The sequence below is a fragment of the Tursiops truncatus genome, chromosome 6 (genome assembly GCF_011762595.2).
Source record: "Tursiops truncatus isolate mTurTru1 chromosome 6, mTurTru1.mat.Y, whole genome shotgun sequence".
NCBI classification, from domain to species: Eukaryota; Metazoa; Chordata; class Mammalia; order Artiodactyla; family Delphinidae; genus Tursiops; species Tursiops truncatus.
In genome coordinates this window covers 69,244,830-69,260,457 of record NC_047039.1, presented here as the reverse complement: position 1 = coordinate 69,260,457, position 15,628 = coordinate 69,244,830, and the positions used below count along the sequence as shown (strand labels likewise).

At 35.3% G+C, this 15,628-nt stretch overlaps 1 protein-coding gene and 1 long non-coding RNA gene across 3 annotated transcripts in view; one reads left to right on the top strand and one right to left on the bottom strand.

Annotated features, from left to right (window-relative positions):
• Positions 1–5,184, top strand: part of LOC109549895 (uncharacterized) — a 38,821-nt gene extending 33,637 nt beyond the window's left edge. For both annotated transcript variants that reach the window (XR_004527013.2, XR_012332550.1), the window contains 2 exons: positions 156–263; positions 1,070–5,184. This is a non-coding gene — a long non-coding RNA (uncharacterized lncRNA). The remainder of the gene's footprint in view (positions 1–155; positions 264–1,069) is intronic.
• The window catches only part of LOC109549894 (cytochrome P450 1A5-like), a 248,868-nt gene that overhangs the window by 44,969 nt on the left and 188,271 nt on the right, over positions 1–15,628 (bottom strand). The window contains exons 12-13 of the mRNA XM_073806222.1: positions 3,531–3,572; positions 288–433 (exon numbers count right to left, since the gene is read on the bottom strand). The gene's annotated coding sequence lies outside the window, so the exon portion shown is untranslated. The remainder of the gene's footprint in view (positions 1–287; positions 434–3,530; positions 3,573–15,628) is intronic.

Here is a 15,628-nt window from a genome sequence, read left to right as displayed (position 1 = left end):
ACATAATTTTAATAATATTCTCTAGAAATTCACTTAAAAAATTTTGAGACTATAACTGATTTTGAAGTATCTTTTTTTGTCTCAAAAACAATCATATATAAAGATAACAATGTTTAAATAACGGAAAATCCATTGTTCTGCCCTTCTCCTTTTAGCTTCTTCCAACGTATATAGGCTCTGATGAAGAAAAATGACAAATTTATGGAAAGAAAGAACATTTCCTTCAGCAAGCAAAGAAAATGGGAAAATAGGAGAGAGAAAAGGTAGGTTGAACAAGTGTACTTTACCATTCATAGTTTGGGCCTGATGGAGTTTCAGTTCGAAGCTTTTATTGTATCCTTGCTCTGTCATGGCTCAAAGTTTCATTTGCAGTTTTTGTGAATAATAACCCATCAGTTTTTCAATCACAATTTATGAAGCAAAGTGCTAGATTCTAGGATTGTAAAGAGGAACGAGACAGGGTGAAGGCATAAAGACATACAGTTTCAGTGCAGTAAGGGAAGTATGTTAAGAGAGATATTTGTGGATTATTTAAGGGAGCACTAAGAAAGTGTATCTAACACATCCTGGAGAAGAAAAACAAAGACAGATTCAGGAATAACTTCCAAGCAGATAAATGCCTGCACTGAGTACTAAAGCATACAGGGTAGAAGTGGAGCACACATTCCACGCTCAAGGAAAACCATGAAAAGAAATGTGAGGAAGCCCCTAGTGTAGCAGGAACTCTAAGCGTCTCCTTGTCACCATGGTCAACTTCTTTCCACTCTTCAAGATACACTTCACAAACCATCCCCTCTGAGAAATCATCCCTAACCAGCCTTATGTAATCAAAACTCATTACCATAGCTCCCTATTTACTTCTTTATTGGTATTTACTACAGTCTTTAATGATGTTAATGCATGTGTTTAGCATTTTGCTTCTTTTCTCCCTCACTAGAATGTATAATAAACTCTACCAGACACTATCTCATCAGTGCATTTTTCTAAAGTTTTTCATTAATGAAATATCTGCAGTGATTTTAATGATAATTTCTTGTAAGTTTCTTCCTTATTCTTCCTCTTTCTTCAGCTGCCCATGAATTGCAAGAAATCAGAGTGGAGCTGGGAAAAAGTCCAGAAAAATCTGAAACTTGCACATGGCCATCCAAATGCAACAGTGTCCCCAGGGAAGATGATTTCCTGGGATTTGGATGTAGACACAGAACAAGAGAGTATAAACAAGCTTGGAAATGTAATCCTTTCTCACGGCTTTAGAATAACTAAAATAATTTTTAACAACATTAATTTGGTGACCTTCAAGTAAATATCCTTCCGATATTTAAATTTGTAATGCAAGACAGTGTATAAAAAAATTGAAAACATCATGTTGCTTGACATCCAGAAGGAATACATTTGAAGGCATTTATTTCATGGATACCCAAATGTATATATGCCATTTTCTTTTAGACGTCTACTTTTTTTTTTCTCTCAAAAGACTTTTAAAAAATCACAACGTCATGTTGAGAGGTAGGTTCTGGCTTTTAGGTAAAGTGCATTATCTAGCTAAGTGACTAAATTCATACTGTACCACAGTTGAGAATCTTCAAAACTATATCTTTAAAAGTGAAGATTTATTCTTTCTGACTTTTGTAGGAAACAGCCAGATGTGTATCTTTTAATTTAGAGTTCTAACAAATCACTGGTTATCTACCAAATCACAGGTTATAACTAAGACACACACACACACACACACACACACACACTACACACTACACACTCATGTCTTCCTAGGCTGGAAATAAGGATTTAGTTGTCTAAGATTATAGTTTTCATTTTCCTTTCTTTCCAGCATCTGGTAGCTTAGAGTCAGACACACAGCAGTTACATAAGGCAGACTCCCACTAGGCTCACAACCACAGCATCTAAATTATTTTTCAGGTAGAACAAGATGTTTCCTATACCTAAGTTCACATGAGAGATGTTTTCTTTTCACTTTTTTATTTAGAAAAAAATTGGTAAAATTTACATATAAGTAAGAAGCATATACCTCAAACAGACCTTCTTAGGATTAAAAGGAAAAGAAAAAAAACCCTTTTAGCTTACTAAGATACTTTTGTTGAAAAACAGAACACTGCCTTAGGTCTAAGAAAGAAATAAAAATAAACACACAATTATGTTTATTCCCGGTTGCACTGGACAAAATCAGAATGATAGAGCCAGCCAAGCCAGAGACAGTAATCTTCTTAATCAAGATTATTCTTTAAGACTACAGAAAAACTGGGAAGACAGTTCATTTGCATTCTTTTCTTTTTTCCCCCCCACAATGACTGGTGTTAAAATTGATCTTCAATTACTAATGTAATTATTCATTTTCAGTGGTGAAATGTAATCATTAGTTGTCTCACAAATTGCTATTAGTTCCCTTGCTATATTTAAATTTTTAAATTCATTTCAATATAATGAATATTTATTTTATTCTTACTATCACAAACATTTCAGATTTACTTCCTTGTCTACAATATTCCCATCTGTAAGCAACATCCTAGTTATAACCTTAACTGTTAAGAATGTTTATCCTAGAACTGTACATACTTATCTCTGATACAAGAGAGAACATGAAAAGAACTTTAAAAGAGGTAGAAGTTTTATAAAGTAATCACATTATAACTGAATAGTGTTTCCAAAAATATATATAGTATCCCACAAACGCATCTTCAAATAAATTAAATATTTCTCTGCTTTTTAAACTTTATAGCACCTGATAAATCACCGTGGATTCCATAGGAAATATTTCAAGATGACTTGAAAATTAATGAGTTAGTAAGCTAGGTTCAAAGCTCAAGAAACCCATGAAAATGTTGAGGAACACTTAACTTTTGACTTTGCAAGCCTTGGAAGAGAATTTTATGACAAAAATTAAACTAAAATAGTATGCAATTATAAACATGAGTTTTAATTTAACTTATTTTTATCACCTCAAACTCATACTCTCATTCCACACTTCTTTAAAGCACTGATATTTCATGCCATCATAGCAAATTAAACAAGAGGATAGTTGGCTGAGATCATTTGAACTTAATGGTAACAAAATATCAACTGTAAATATAAATTTTGACTTAGAGGATATGTAAAAATATGACTCCCACTGGCTATAACATTAATTGCTGAAAAACTAGAACTTTTTAAGAGTTTATACAACTAAAATATATAGTGATATACCCTTAACATTTAGACCATTATTTAAAATAATTAATTACGTGTTCTTTATGGGAGAATGACTTTATTTCCAGAAGACAAATGGATAACTCAGTGGTAGATATGGTGTATATTTTTCTTTCATGATAATTGTGGATAGTCAAGATCCAGGGAAAGAATATAGTGGAAAAGTATCTTAGAATTATGATTGAAAATACAAAATTTTTAAAGACATTTTTAAGATTTAAAACACTACACATGATTACATATCCATTCATTCCACATTTATTTATTAAGTTAATGTTGGCTATCCTCTAGAGATACTTCAGTTAATAAAATGTTCTTTTTATACTTACCCATTCTGTTTCTTGCCCGTTTAGAGTACAGGTAGAAACTTTCTGTGAAACATATTTACAAATAGCCTTTAAAAGTCTGGTATTAAAAAAAACAAAACAAAAAAAACAAATAGCCTTTAAAAGTCTGGTATTGAGTTTTATAAGTTATTCTTTTTTGTGTGTGTGTGGTACGCGGGCCTCTCACTGTTGTGGCCTCTCCCGTTGCGGAGCACAGGCTCCGGACGCGCAGGCTCAGCGACCATGGCTCACGGGCCCAGCCGCTCCGCGGCATGTGGGATCTTCCCGGACCGGGCACGAACCCTCGTCCCCTGCATCGGCAGGCGGACTCTCAACCACTGCGCCACCAGGGAAGCCCTATAAGTTATTCTTAGAGCTGTTTTTCTCCACTCAAGTAAGCAGTCAGTTACTTGAAAAGACTTAACTGCAACAGCAACAAACCCCTTAATTTATACAGTTTTAAACAATTTCCCACAAATTTCTGGAACATTAAAAAAAATATTTTCAAAACACATATCTCAAAATTTAAAGTATATGTTATTTCATACAGGATTCTTTGCTTTTTATAAGTACATTTTATTGCTGCTTTTTAGCACATGATGACATAATACTGTTTGCTAATATATTCTATTTATTTGAAAGGATGCTCAGTAATGTGGTAAAAGGTAACATGGTGGTATTTTAATATAGACTTTTTCTTGTGCTGTTTACCATCATCAAGACTGTAGTTTATGTCTGTAGAGCAGTTGATTAGAACATTGGGTTAACCATAGGTTTGATTTCTATGTGGGCTGCATGGTATAAATCCCTCACAACCTGGAAGAAATGGACAAATTCTTAGAAAGGTATAACCTTCCAAGACTGAACCAGGAAGAAACAGAAATTATGAACAGACCAATCACAGGTAATGAAATTGAAACTGTGATTGATAATCTTGTTTGTTCTTTAATTCTTCTAGGTCTTTGCTAAACATTTCTTGCATATTCTCAATCCTTGCCTCCATTGTTTTTCCGAGGTCCTGGATCATCTTCACTCTCATTATTCTGAGTTCTTTTTCTGGAAGGTTGACTGTCTCCACTTCATTTAGTTGTTTTTCTGGGGTTTTATCTTGTTCCTTCATCTGGTACATAGCCTTCTGCCTTTTCATCTTGTCTATCTTTCTATGAATGTGGTTTTTGTTCCACAGGCTGCAGGATTGTAGTTCTTCTTGCTTCTGCTGTCTGCCCTCTGGTGGATGAGGCTATCCAAGAGGCTTGTGCAAGTTTCCTGATGGGAGGGACTCTTAGCATCTTTATTGGAGTATAATTGCTTTACAATGGTGTGTTATTTTCTGCTTTATAACAAAGTGAATCAGTTTTACATATACATATATCCCCATATCTCTTCTTTCTTGTCATTGACCTTTAATTGAAGCACCTAATTAGCTTTCAAATGCTAAAGGCAAGAAAATGTTGATGTATTGGTATCTTAAACCTTGAAAGCCTAGTAAAAACTGATGCTGGAGTTATGATGGTCACTATCAACTTTATATATAAAGTATTTATAAAGTATCCTATTATTAATATGAATGTCTTAATAAACATTTAAATGTCACAATTCTGTTTTAAATTTTATGCCTGTTTTTCTTTTGTTTCCTTTTTTTCTTGTCAGTGGTTAAAGCTGCACAGTTTAATGCCAGGTTAATGATCAACTTTGTTCTCAGAGTTAGTATTTATAAATAATTATCTGAGTACAGGAGTGGTGAGGTATAGAGCCTGAATAATTTAAATGGTCGAAGCTTAGAGAACATCCATAGACAAAATGACACTTAATGGAAAATCTCAACAATAGGGCATACCTTAATATAAAACAATTGAATGATTTGTTAAAGGATAATACGTCTATATGTAATTTCAAAAATTATCCATTAAGTCGTAACAGAGAAAGCAGGCAGTTTTAGTACACAATACAAACTTTTACAGCCTTGAAAAAAGAAAACATAAAATTGGAGAAAAGGTTTTGAGTATTCACAAAATGTGAATAATATTTTGCTCAAAAAAGTCATGGAAATAAAAATTGTGTTACAACAGTGCAGAACTATATTGAAACAAAACACAGCAGTTCCCTCAAGTTACACGGGGTGAGTTACAAAAAAGACTTGGTGTTCCTATAACACATAGACATGCAAAAACCATTGTGTTGCACTAAACACACACAGTCCCAGCTCACTTGTTTGAATTTTGGGGGAGAGAATAAAAATGCATCAGTAAAGTCGCAGAATCATAGAATCTTGGAGCCATAATGAACTTCAAATGACATCTGATCCATTGACCCTCCTGATTCTTGAATCCTTCTCATAACTTCCCAGCCTATTGCCCATTTAAACTTTGTCCACGTGTCTGTTATGGTGGAAGAGAATAGTTGAATAGTGCTAAAGAGAAAGTTTAAAGTCTCTGTCAAAAAATGATCATATCTATTTTTATCAGGTCCATGTTATATACTGTGATATCCTAGCTGCATAGCAAAGAATCCACTACCTGCTCATGTACACAAAAAATGATCCTTAGATTTTTTTTTTTTTTTTTTTTTGCGGTACGCGGGCCTCTCACCGTTGTGGCCTCTCCCGTTGCGGAGCACAGGCTACGGACGCGCAGGCTCAGTGGCCATGGCTCACAGGCCCAGCCGCTCCGCGGCATGCGGGATCTTCCCGGACCAGGGCACGAATCCGCGTCCCCTGCATCGGCAGGCGGACTCTCAACCACTGCGCCACCAGGGAAGCCCGATCCTTAGATGTTTGAGCACAAGAAAACAGATCATTGCATATGGGCGACGAACACCTGGTACCATAAAGCATTTGGAAGGATGTACCAGAGGATCTCGAAAGGTACTTTGAGATCTTATGAATTTATGAGACATATTCTTGGATTTTATTTTTTATATCAACCATTAGTTAATAAAATCACTGCTTTCAATGTGGAGTCATAGCTTTTAACCAATCCTACCTTATTGGAGATTTGGATAAAGAATACCACCTCATGAAACACCTGAAAGCAAAGCAAGGAGAAGAAAAATAGTTTGAGACCTCAGTTATATTCCTCTGCCTTTTAATAGGCATTGCCAAATTTCCTACAAAATATCTTACTATATCTGTTTTGTTTCTATGTGAATATTAACTTTCTCAATGTTGTGATTTATTTTTTAAAATCTATCATTTTAAACTCATGCCTAGTAAAAGAATCACCCTATCTTAATATGTCTAAAGACATGAAAGCATTGTATTATTTCCTAAGGAATAATGGGACCCCCAATTTTTTAAGCCATTTTACTTAACACAATATGCTACTGTTATTCAGGCTGCATTAATTCCAGTATCAAAATGTATTGTTGTAATTCTCAATGTTTTTATGACTTTCTAAACTGTGTAGTTGATCAATTTATGACAAATCTTTTCAGAAATCTTATGATGAACAAAACTCATGTGAATCCTCAAGACCTAAAGAAAGTAACACTGGATTGCTCTGAAATGACAAACTTCTCAAATTATTTATTACAAATAACTCACCATTGCAGACAGGTGAGATTAATAACTAGTGACATTCGTGCACTTTCAAAACCCATACTGTTATATCTGTTTACACACTGGCCCATATGGGCTATTATGGAAAATAATTTTTTCCTAAATTTGCAAATTATTTAAAGAATAAAATTGCCCTTAAGTAAAGTTTTATCCATTCACAAATATGTATTGAATGTTTTACTATGACCAGATGCTATTTTCATTAATCAGCCTTATTGTGGTATAATTTCACTGAAATGAACTCTTCACTAAAATGAACTCAATAAGTGTATACTTAGTGAGTTTTAACAAATGTATATACCTGTGTAAGCAATCCATGATCAGGATATAAACATTTCATCACTCTAAAATGTTCCTTATCCCCATTTCCTCAAATCGGCAGCCTTTGATCTTTCTACCATACATCAGTCTTGCCTATTCTAGAATTTTATATAAGTGGAATTGTTCAGTAGGTACTGTTTTATATCCAGCTTTTTCATTTTTACTCAGCATAATGTTTTTGAGAATCACCCATGTTTTTGTATTTCAGTAGTGCATTCCTTACTGTTGCTGAGTACTCCTACTGTATGGATAGGCCAGAATTTGTTTCCCTATTTACCTGTTGTTAGACTGTTTTGCCTGTTTCTAGTTTTAAGCTATTATGAACAAAGTGTTATGAATATTTATGACTATATCTTTATATGGACATACATTTTTATTTCTCTTGGGTAAATACATACAAGTAGAATTGCTAACTTGTGTTTAACTTCCAAATGTTGTTTTAAGCTCCAAAAATGCAGCCGTGGTGAAAAAAAATAGTCAAGATTTAATTCTCTCATCAAACTTATGTGCAGACTTAACTGGATTTACATAAAAATCATACAGCTTTGATATTTTAAAACTGAATTGAAATACAAGGTATATTAATTTTCTATTGCTTTAAAACAAGTTACCACAAACTCAATTGGTTAAAACAACATATACTATCTCAGTTTCTGTGAGCCATGAGTCTAGATACAACTTAGCTTGGTCATCTGCTCAGGATCCCACAAAGTTGTAATTAAGATGTTGGTCAGGCTGTGTTTCTTTCTGGAGCTTGGAGTCCTCTTCTAAGTTCATGTGACTGTTGGCAGAAATTAGTTCCATGTGGTGTTAGGACTGAAGTCCCCATTTTCTTGCTGGCTGTTAGCCAGGAACCGAGCTCAACTATTAGAGGCTGCTTGCAGTTCCTTGCCATGTGGCCCTCTCACAGACCTCTCATAATAAAAATAAATCCAAATATATTAGTAATGAAAATACTTGTATATAAACTAAAATGGTTATGGTCATTCCCATTGCATTTGAGAGAAGAGCAAAACTTGTGTGACTTTATATTACTGGTGGCATTGTTAAATGCGACACACTTTGGTAGAAGGAAATTTGGCAAATTGACACAGCAATTTGACAACCACTCTGATAGTTTTTTAATAGAAAAATCAGAGAAAGCCATGATTGCAATGCATTATTTAAAATTCTAGAAAGGTGGGGAGGGAGGAAGTGAGGGAAGGAGGGAGGGAGGGAGAAGAGAAAAGAAGAAAGAAAGAAAGGCAAACAATTTAATGCTCAGAAATATAGGGGGATGTTAACATAAATTATGATATGGTCATTTGCTAAAATACTTTGCAAGCATTTGATACCTAAGAGACTATGTAACACTATGGCAAAAATTACAATCAAATAACAGAACTGTTTTATGAACACTATGATTACAATATATACAATATATGCATAGAAAAAAAATTTAAAACTATGTAAATGATTGTTTGGAGCCACGTAAATATGGGTGACTTTATAGTATTCCTTCCAAACTGTCTACAATGTAATTTAAATTTAAAGAAAGGGTTTCTTATTTCATAAATTGCCTCAGTGTAGTATACCTCAGAATCTTTCTGAAGATACATATTAGATGGTCTCTGTGTTTTTAGATTTGCTCAGGTATACATTTCACAAGTGGCCATCTAAAAATATCACAACTACATTTTAGGCTAACTTATAAACCTTTGCTCCCACACTGCATTTTCTTTTGTTCCTATCATGGAGAGGCTAAAGTATACAAAAGTCTGATCTGCCATTTCCACCAACTCTTCTGGAATAAACTCTTAATACTGCTTCATCTATTGTTATGATCTTGGGCAGAATACTTCGCTTTCTCTCTTTCTCTCTCTCTCTCTTTCTCTGTGTGTGTGTGTGTTTAATTAAATATGGGTAGAGGGTTGGCTATATGACCTCTGATCTCTTGGCTCTAATTATCTATAATTCCATCTCACTTGTTCCTTTCATTTTAGAATAGAGGCAAACAGAATGAATGCCAGTATAAATGCTGAATTATTCTATTTCAACCCTAATTTATATGGCTGGCAGAATCCTAGTGAGGATAACAGAGCTGAAAGAAACTTTAGACACGGTATAGCCCACCCTTCTCTCAAGGAAACTAAGCTCTAGTGCTCAAATTTTACTTAGAAAGTTAATAATAAAACTGAGAGTAAAATCAAGATTCTGGACCCTCTGTCCAGGAAATAAAATAATATCTACAAGGTGATTAGCAGAGTGGTTGGCTCATAGCCATGGTAATAATGTGTTTTTTTCCTGCTATACTACGCACAGTAGATATTCTGCTATGTATTCAGACAGGAAAAAGTGATTAAATGTTTTCAAATAGCTTTCTAAAGAAAAACATTAGAATTTCAAGGATGGGAACAGTATCACTATTTGCAAACAATTTCATGTTTTCCAGATAGTTAATTCAAAAAGCATTTATTAAGTTTCTACCATGTATAAGCCCCCTGCTATGCACTCTAAGCTGATAGAGATGAATGAAAATATGGACTCTGTCTTCAGAAAGGTAATAATAATGGAAAATCTTTTTTGCACATTTGCCGCATGAAAGATGCCCTGTCAAAGAGTTTGTGTGCATACACATCGTTCAGTTCTCACAGCATTGCTCTGAGTTATGTATTATTAGCATAATACATATGCTTTTTTTTCCAAGTGAGAAAATAGAGATTTGGGGCGGTTGTGCAGCCTCACAGCTAGTTAGTGGAAAAGTCGGGATTCAAAGGAGTCTAGGCATAGAAATGCTAAATATTAATGTTAATATTTAATATATAAAATAATGCCTTTCTGAATCTAATTTGCCATTAGTTATCACTTTAAGGTAAAGACCTGGCAAGAACCTTTTCTTTCCTCATCTTCAATCTGTCCACATGTCGTAAAAGTATTTGTTTGAGAAAACTGCGTATGAGAATTATATTGAAAAAGAATATTTCTAATAGGTAGAAGGAAATAAAGAACATTGAATACAGAAGCAACAGGAAATAAAAAGGTAGGGAGGAGAAAAAGCAAGAAAATGAAAGTTTGGGGAAAGAATCAGATTTGGGGGTTTAGTTTTTTGTAATTTGGGGCACTGCAAACTAATGCCCAGTAGGTGGTGCTAGAGTATATATATTCTAACATCCAGAAAGGCTGGCTGGGTCCCTTGCCTCCCACATACAAAAAGAAAACAAAACAGAAAAGCACACAACCAATCAAACATTGGGAATTGAGATTTGACTATTTGTTAGTGATGCCAACTTTAAATAAAATTATATTTTCAGTCATATAATGAAACAGGAGACTATTGGAAATGTGGTGCTGTTATGAAGAAGTGCTGGCACACCAACACACATGGCCATCCTTTATTCAGCGCTTTTCCTGTGAGGTTTTCTTCTGGTTTTCACAGATGTCTTCCGTGGCCCCTTCATAAGTACAAAGTCACTGGAACTTTAGAGATTCACAGTTCCACACAGTGAATGTGATGTAAAAGGATATTTACAGAATGCTTACTTCCCTGACCTATTTCTCACACTGAAATAATGAGTGAGAAGAGTAAAATGTCAATATAATACGATTTTAGTTAAGAACACACTGACAGGTTAAAAAAGCAATCACAAAAATCCAACTTTTAAATTTCTCAATCAATTAACACATCCCCAAGAAACTAAAGCTAACAATCGTTCATTCCTGGCCCAGGTCAGCCTCCTACAAACACATGTTCATTGAAGTGTCATCTGTCTGTGAGCCCTTATGCTCCAAGATAGCTTTCTAGTATGTTGAGGAATGATTACTCCTCATTTTCAGTGCAACAATATCTTTAATTTAATTATAAATGAATATTTGACAAGCCTTTTATAAAAAGGAAACATATTTCCATTGGTCTCTTACCAAAAGCAACATTCATCTATTATTCCTGGCAAAGTCTTTCCACCTCAGTCTCATCTGCCCATGGGCAGTCAAGAGATGATTCCATTTCTTTAATGTCCTGAAGGGTACAGCTAGTGTAAAGCGTTTAGATAAACTGCAAGAGAATATAATGCATCCGCATATGTAGAATGACATAACTTTTAAATAAATGAGTGGTGACATTTTTAATTTAAGTTTCCTTCCTCCTTCTGGTTTCAGATCTCAGGAATAAAAAAATGGTGAGTGTAATCAGATTATAAAGGCTAGGCTACTGATGGAGGTTTAGGGCACTCCTTCAAACACTCACAAATTGAACGGCATGTTAGTGATGGGCCTTGCCTTCTTTTATCAGGTATTTCAGGTTATGAGGGGAGGGTACTCCTGCAAAAGTTGTGAGACAGTATAATTGATTGAGATATTAACTTGTGCTTTTTCCTTGATGCACTTTTTCCCACTCCCATCCACTCCAAGAAGGTAGTCAGTCCTTTCATGCTTTCTTGGCTTATACGAGGTTTTGCTGTAGGAATCAAAGGATAATTGTCTTCCTAGTACTTGAAAGGATTATGCCCAGGAAGGGAAAGGGAGCCAAGTATCTCCTGGAAAAGAGGAGGAAGAAGAGGATGTGCCCTCCAGAAGTTGAGGATGTGAAGGGAGATCTGGAAGTTCTCAGTTGGAATCTGCAGCTGGTTTCCTCCCAGTATCCCAGGAAGTGAGAAGAGTTTTTGGTTAGGTGGGAATGGGATGGCTGCATGGTATGCTTGAGAGGCTGGAGTCTGGGCTCAGGTTCATAGCCTCTGCAAAATTTGCTGGGCTTCCAGATGGGACAGAAACCCAGGGCTCTCAGATTTCAGTAGCCTATATGAACTAAGACAAGGCATCTAGAGGTAACCAAATGGGCACGAGACCAAAGGACTTCCCCCAATTGCTTTGCTTTTCATCAGATGGATGTGAGTGAGAGAGCACCTAAGTAGGTTCAAATTGAATTATTATGGGAGTGGAGCTCAGAGAAAGGTCCAAGTTTATTTTAAAAATACATGCTCTTTCTGAGATTTTGGACTAAGACATTTACAATTTAGTTCAAGTTTAGTTTCTCATTCTGAGAATTTTTTTTTCCCCAGGAAATATCATTTTAACTAACTGTCCATCTCAGCCAAGGAAAATAGTGTTGGTTTCAAAGAAAATAAAAAATGTGAGGAGAGAGGAGGAAATTACTTGAGAACAACTTTTTCATTTTTTAATGTTTTTGCCTGGGTAAATACATTAACTGGAGGATCAAATGACAAAATAAAAACTCAAGTAAATATCATTATAATGTAAGAAATCAATTCTTGTGATATGGGGATCAGAAGGGTGGAATCTGTAGATTTTAATAGCCTGTTACCTGCATGTGTACACTGCAACAAAAGAATCGTGTTTGGGCTTTCATAATGTGAATCAAGAGATACCCTCATGGCTGAGTTATCTAATGAAATTGAGAAGTTATCATTGGCAACATTAGGGTAACAAGGAGGTGACAGACATGAAACTAGCCAAGAGTTCATTCCGTTGTCTTTAAACCTGCCTTTTTCCAGTTCCTCAAACAAACAAGGTGTGTGCTAGCTTGTGGTTAGAATTCTCAGGGATAATTTTTCTTCTTTTATCCTACCTCAACTAGAGCTAAGACGAAAGAAGGCAAATACTTTCACCATTTCCATGTAATGGAAAGCAGCTTTTTCCCGCGAGATTTTGCCCTTTGAAGAATCCCAGCTTATGCCAGGGGTCCTACCTCCTACTCAGCTCTGGTCCCAAGCTTCATTTCCTGTCCCAAGGGCACATCTAGTACTCACTCACCCCCTCTTCATGGCTTTCTTTTCATTTCAGGTCTCTGCTTTCCCACCAAGCTTTAAAAAAGTGATAGTTAAATTGTATTGAAATTTTTCAATGTGCTTTACCAAAAAAGATTTTTCTGAATATCAAATCAGCTATCTTGACCCCATTTTCTATTAAATATATTTGAGTCAATTTTTTGCCCACATCACTACACCAAAACTAATGTTAAAAGATAATTTTCAGAAAAAGGTAAAAATCATGATTTTAACATAGATGAAAAATGGACGTGTGTTAAAGAAATTCTTTTATTCTTATGAATAGAACCAGGCCCATGCTATAACCGGTTCAAAGGAAAACTCAAAACAGTACAAATTCATATGGATTGAAGGAATATTGAAATGAATTGCAAATGGAGACAAAACTGTGGTTTTTCCAAGCCAATCAAGTCACTACCAAACTGGATAGAAAATGTTCATTAAATACTATCAGACAAGTCAGAATTTACTATCAGTTACCCACATTTACAAAGAGTTGCAAAATAGCTCAAAGGCAATGAACTGGGCTCCAATCTGATAACCCAGAAGGGTTGTCAGAAAAAGCATAGTTTCTATTGAAACACAAAATTTTTATCTACACTAATCTTGTCAAGGTCGTTAACGACCTCTACACTGAAAAATTTAACGTCATTTCTCAGAAATTATTTTGCTCTAGCTATTAACAGCTTTTGACATAACTAATGACTTCTTCCTTTTTGAAAAAAATGTTTTTGCTGTCCCCTTTGTCTGTTCCTCTGGATTATTTTCATAAACTCTTCTCCATCTGTACTCATTGCCTAGGTGATTTCATCCAGTTCTGGGGGTTTAAATACCAGCTTTAGACTTAAAATTCCTAATACTATATCTTCAATCTTAACTTCTTCTGGGAAGTCTGGACACACTTTTTAAAAATTCACATTTACTGTCATGTTGCCATCTTAAAACTGTGTTATACAAAATTCTACTTCAATTTCTTTCGATCTATCTTTTTTTAACACATACACACACGCATGCACACACACACACACACACGCACGCACACACACACACACTGATCCTCATGCAGTTCTAGTTATTCGAGCCAAGTGCATAGAGTCATCCTGGATATCTTCCATTTGTCTCTCCAGATTCATTCTCCACCCTTCCACACCCTGATGCATGACACTGAAAGCTGACCTGTAGGAGCTAAATCAAGGTTCTCCCTTGTCCTTTGTTTTGCAATTGGTTTTAGTCAATGGGAACCTTTGCTCCTGTGGAGGCAGGTCAAAGTACTGATTCCTTCATCTATATCCTCATGGGGCAATTTTGAGCTGGGTGTTTTCCTTAAGGCAAGTCTGTTAAAATTCCGCTTAACTCAGGTTTTTATATTCATTCTTCAGGGCATTGTACTATTCCTTGTGTTCCTCTATACCCTGCTCACATCTTTCTAAATAATTCCTTTATTAAACACGTCACTAGTTATCTTAATTAAATGTGCCATATCTTTTCTGATAGAACATTGATACAAGCCCTCTGTTTCACATCCAGCAAATTCTCTTCATCTATTTTCAAAATGTATCAAATTTGACCATGTCTCACTTAGTGTTCCCTGTCCAAGCACCATCATCTCTCTTCTGTGTTACTGTAATAGCCGCTTCACTGAAAGCCCAGAAGAGGGTGCTATAGAAAATGTGTAACTTTTCTATATAAGAAATGTTATAAGAAAATGTATAATTTTGAAACATAAAATTTATTTTTTCTACACTAATCTTGTCAAGGTCATTAATGACCTCCACGGTGAAAAATTTAATGTCATTTCTTAGCAACCATCTTGCAGGTGTGTAGTAGCTCTTTACACTTGCCCTTCTACAGTCTATTCTCATATACAAACAGAGCAATCTTCTAGAACAAATATCATATCCCTTATGATCAAGCCCCCCTCCACGTGCTGCCTGTTTCTCCTGGATCCTCAATCTACTCCAGCCGTTTAGATGTTCTTGCTACTTTTTAAATATGCTTAGCATACTTGTGTCTCAGAGTCTCTTAACTTGTCCAAAATGTGCTTTCCTTAGATATCCATTTAGTACTTACTTCACTACAACTCTTTGCATAAAGGTCACCTTATCAAAGGGAACTTTCCTCACTATCATGTGAAAGGGGATCCTCACCCCTCCCCACCTGCATTCTCTATCCTTACTCTACTTCACATTAATTCATAGTACTTACCACCACTTGACATAATTTATATTTTGCTTATAGGTTTATTTGCTCTGTCCTTTTTGGAATCTAAGTTCCATGAGAGCAAGATCTTTGTTTTCCGGTGATGTTTATGCTGTGCCTAGAAAAGTGCCTGGATTATAGTCATACCCACTTAAACATATGTGGAGTGAAATGAAAGAATGAATAAGTGAATTATCAACTGATACAAAAGTTACGTTTTGAAACCCTGAGTGATAAGTGGTCATTCCAAATCCTATTTGAGCCTC